The sequence below is a fragment of the Sinocyclocheilus anshuiensis genome, unplaced genomic scaffold (assembly GCF_001515605.1).
Source record: "Sinocyclocheilus anshuiensis isolate Anshui unplaced genomic scaffold, SAMN03320099.WGS_v1.1 scaffold98, whole genome shotgun sequence".
NCBI classification, from domain to species: domain Eukaryota; kingdom Metazoa; phylum Chordata; class Actinopteri; order Cypriniformes; family Cyprinidae; genus Sinocyclocheilus; species Sinocyclocheilus anshuiensis.
In genome coordinates this window covers 44,659-49,800 of record NW_015544128.1, presented here as the reverse complement: position 1 = coordinate 49,800, position 5,142 = coordinate 44,659, and positions in this window count along the sequence as shown.

The window sequence follows — 5,142 nt, the reverse complement described above, 5'->3', positions numbered from 1 at the left end:
GCTTGGGGGGGCTTTTATATTTCTTGGGGGTTGCGCTTACTTTCAAGTGAACGCTTGAAAGTAAAATACATTATTTGGGTAACACTTTACAATAATTAACTAACACTTTAATACACTTTAATACATTAACTAACTGGAACATTATTGTAAAGTGTTACAATTATTTGTTATTAAAGCATATACCACACTGTTAAATCTGTTAAATTAAACTGAAAACAAGCAGCATGTGTGCATGATTTGGCATGGCAGCCAATACATAACCGTTTTAACCGTTTCCTTACCTAAATCCTGCGTTTGGACCAGGCTCGGTTGCAGAATCACATCACTTTGTGCTTCTGAAATTAGGCAATTATCTTTTTCTATATAGTGTAGTAGTCAGTGTTGGGGAGTAACTAGTTACATGTAACGGCTTTACGTAATTTAATTACAAAATAAATGTAACTAATCAGAAAAAAATGTGTAATTAAATTACAGTTACTTATGAAAATGTTAACGATTACAAAGGGGATTACATTTGAATATTTACAGTTGTCATGAAGGGCAAAATTAGCTATATAGACCAAAATCATTTTTTGAACCAGGCTGTAAACATGTTTTTTTTCTGCTGTAAAGTTGGGCATTTTAACATGGCGAGTCTATGGGATTGACTCCCTTTTGCAGCCAGCCTCTAGCGGCCAGTTGACGAATTACAGTTTAAGTCACTTCCGTGTTGGCTTCACGAGAGAGAGCGGAAGTTTGCCGCTCGGTTTGGACCAGGCTCGGTTGCAGAATCACATCCCTCTGTGCCTCTGAAATTATTATCTTTTTCTATATATAGTGTAGTAGTTAGCTATCTCTGTCATACACCGCTTTTCAAGCATGAAAAATACGTTTCTTTTAAATACTGAATATATTATCGTATACAGCATGCAAAGAGCGCTCCCTTTAAATGTATTAAAAACTGTCACTCATTCATCACGATCTCACAAAGTTCCGTTTTAACCAATGAATGTGACCACACAATTAAACTTTTTTTTCATGAAGTTACGAGCATGATAGAACTCGGCACTGGACAAAAAGCGGTGAGTGCGTGGATTCCAACCTAAACACCTCTGATTGGCCTTTGCGTTGTAGAAATCAACAAACATGTCTGTGATTGGCTACGTTGCTCACCTCTGCGAAAATGCATTGTAAAATCATTTGAGGGCAGATACACTGGATTGCTTACCAAATCTATTTTGTTATGCTATTATTACAAAGAAAACAGATCCTAGACCAGGAGTTATGGCAGCTTTTCCATCTAAAAGCAATCAATTAGACTATTTTACACTATGAGTTAGACTATTATACACGCTAAACTAAAGTCCGACCGTCCCCCTTGGTCCGGAGAGGGGGCATGGGGATGTTCGTGGGGGGACAGCTCCCCTGGCGCCGGGCCTGGGGAGAGGTCTCATATTACGTTCGTCACGATCGCGGATGGCAACATGAACCGCAGGGTACGATTAAATTAATTTACATTTAACCAGTTTAATATAAAGCGACAGGGAAATGTAGACCTTCGTTTATGTGTTTTTGCCCTACACTGTACAAGACGCAAGAACAGTCCGCTATATTTAGGTTTGTACATTAGCATGACTCACTAACTTCAACGTTAGCTACTTTTAGCCAGAGATACCTTGATGAAGCACAAGATGACATTAACGTGTTCAGCTTGAGCAGATGAAATTTGTAACTTAATGAGAGTATGACAACCAGAAAAGGAACGTTTTTGTCTTCATTGGGATTGGGGGTGAATGCTTAGGGACATTTTGCTCCATTTTGTTTGGGTTTAGGAAATAGAATAAAATAAATTCCATTGCCCATCCTCTCAGGATACCTGGAATCGGTGTTACAAGTACCCCAGGCACATCTTTTTCCATTTTTTGAAGCATAAACACCATAAAAACGATGTGAGCTTTGGATCTTCCAATGTTTCTTTATGGAGCTGAAACCTAAAGATGTCCGAGTTCCGCTCCCCGTGCAACTGATACTCAACTGCCATTGGCTCATCTGCGATCGAGGGGAGGGGCTTACCGATAGGTCAATTGGGCAAAGCCTCACCAAAAAAAGTCTATTAAATCCTCCTCAAAAATGTCCTTCAGTTCATCATAATAATTGCCAGTGACTGCAACCATCACTACCACAGTGGTGGTGTGGTGGGCGGGGTTTTCCTCCCAGTCCCCGAGCTCTCAGTGACTGTATGTGGTTTTGCTGGCTCGCGCACCTGATCAGACCCACGTTGTGAGGTGGGCTCCGGGGCGATGGTACCCTCCGACCTTATCCTCGGTCCAGGTTCCTTCATCACGGCTTGCTGACTGGTCTGCGGTGGGCACGTCGATTGCTGGTGGTGATTGGCTGGTCTCTGGCGGTGGAGTGGGACTGGTGGCGAAGTTATCCTCCACAGGGCAGACAGTGAAAGGAGAGTCATTGTGCACCAGTACCCACTCCACATAAGCGGCGAAATCCTCTTTAGGGGAGAAATCCTCAATGGAGAAAATACATACAAACATTTTTATTTTTTGCTTTTAAAAACATTTTATATGTATTAATTTCACCCACTCCTTTTGCTAAAAAAGGAACCATTGGAGCATCTGTCTGGAATTTTTCCAGAAATGGCTTCAGATGTCTAGCGACAAATGCAAAAAATGGAGCTTGGCCACAAAAGAGGGTCTGCAGTAGCCTCCTTTACTGTGCAGTATGATACATTATTGTAAAAAATAAATAAATAGAAAAAAAACACCACACAAAAAAAAAAAAACTTGCATCACAGGAAGTGTCTTGTGATTTGTCAAAACATTACAATGAAACAGGTTTACTGACAACATAAAAGAAACAAATTAACATGTGCTCAAAATTAGCAATTAATGTGTGTTTGGTTGTAAGTGCGGGTGGCTGCTTTTGCAGCCTTTATCACTGACTGGGGTGGCTCCCACTTGTAGCATGGCTCCAAGTTTGCCAACTTTATTGTCATCAAAGATGACAGTGTTCCCTCCAGAGCCAGGCTGTTTCGAGTTTTTGTTTTGTTCAATCCCACCAATGAAAACACCCGCTCTGCATCAGCATTGGCGTGGGGCAGACCTAAGACCAATTTAGCGACAGTGGAGGGTCTGTCAAACCTACCCACCCGTCACCTGTAAAACAGGGTGGCTGCTTTTGCAGCCTTTATCACTGACTTTTGTTCAATCCCACCAATGAAAACACCCGCTCTGCATCAGCATTGGCGTGGGGCAGACCTAAGACCAATTTAGCGACAGTGGAGGGTCTGTCAAACCTACCCACCCGTCACCTGTAAAACATGGACAACATGGTTATGTTACACCTTTCATACATTTAGAAAAGTTACTGAACATTGGTTCAAGTTTTCAAGACCCTCAAAGATTTCTGACCTTATGTTTTAAGCTTGCCATGTTGGACCAGAAGCCCTCAATGTCTGGGTCTGCTGCCAAGTTAGGCAGAGGCATAGTTTGATAGTCTAGGAACTCCTCCCCCGCTGCCTCATGTTCCTGTGGGCTGTGGTAAGGGAGAAGATGGACATACCTTTTTTGAAGAGAAAAATTTGGAGTTACAAATTTGCACACACTGTAGTATAGTACTACACTACTATATATTTCCAAGGGTAAGATTAGTTGTTCAGAAAAGATCAAGTTATTCATTACTAATTTCTGAATAAAATAACCTCTACAAAGTACAAGACATCATCCACCCCACATTCTGCCCTCTGCCTCATGTCAACAAATTTGGCATGGTTCAGCAAGGGCTCTTTCAGTGGAAGTCTTTGTAGAGCATATTCCACAGCCCTCATTAGGAACCTCAGGGCTGCACTGTGGAACTTGTCCACTTGATGGGCTGTGATGTCCCCAGCGTCCAATAGTTGGTTGAGCCTTGCCCTGGTGGTGAAGCCGATGCTCAGTTTGTTTCCTATCAGAAATGCAGAAAACTCAATAAAATCCAACATACTTCAATAAAAACAACCTATACACCTTTCCTTGAGCTTCATCTTTAGTGCAAAAGAATTAAAAAGAACAACAGATAAAACTTTACAATAAGATCTCATTAGTTAACCTTTGTCAATGCACTAACATTAACAATGAGTTACAATGAATAACAAAAGTTATTATTATTTGATTAAAAACAATTAGTTCATGTTAGCTCAGGTCTATTAAATAAAACAGCTACAACTTTCAATTTTAATAACGTTATTAATTGTTGAAATTAACTAAGATTAATAAATGTTTTAGAAGAATTCGGTTAAGCTTCATTATAAGGTGTCCTTGTTAGTGTAATTATACATTTACGTACTTTGGCACTTTCATTCAGTCTCTCTTCTTCACTCGTTCCTGTTGGGCTTGTTTATATCAGAGTGTGCATGAGTCTTTGACACAGCATACAGCAGTGTTGTGCATTTTAACCATTTGTCGGAAAAAGTATTCATAAAATACAATCCAAAAACCCTGAAGAATTTGTAATTAATAATTATTCACATTATTTTGAAGTTCCCACGATAACAATATTGTACATGTTCATTATCGTGATATATCCTATTATCGAATACTGGTACATGTCTAGTCTACAGCTAATAATTTACTTATACAACTGTTCGTTTTGGTTCTCAAATTTGATTGGTTGAGAACCGTGAGATATTGTACTGGTATCGCCACAGGAACGCCCTTTCACTGTTTGTATCACTCCGCTTCCAGTATTTCTCAGGCCGCTGACGTTTTCAGAGACGTGAGCTCCAGGGCGTCAGCGGCCGTTCAGCGCTCATGAACCCACAGAGAGAGCAGCCTCACCTCGGCCAGATCTACTGGAATTTGTCGCTGGCTCTGATGTCCCTATAGTGGTTAAACATGAGATATAATTCGTTTTGGGTAAATCTGACGGGCAGTCTTTGGTCTCATTAATCTATTTTTTGTTCCAGCGCAAATAGTTTCGGCTGAAGGCAAAATATAATCACGTTATATTTTATGTAGCTTTAATGCTGTATATTGGAGCATGGCTTTTATGATGGCTGTTGTTGTTGTTTATTATTCAATAAATAATATTTTATATACATAGTAGTATTTAGAATTGGGAAACTGTGTGTGTGTGTGTGTGTGTGTGTGTGTGTGTGTGTGTGTGTGTGAT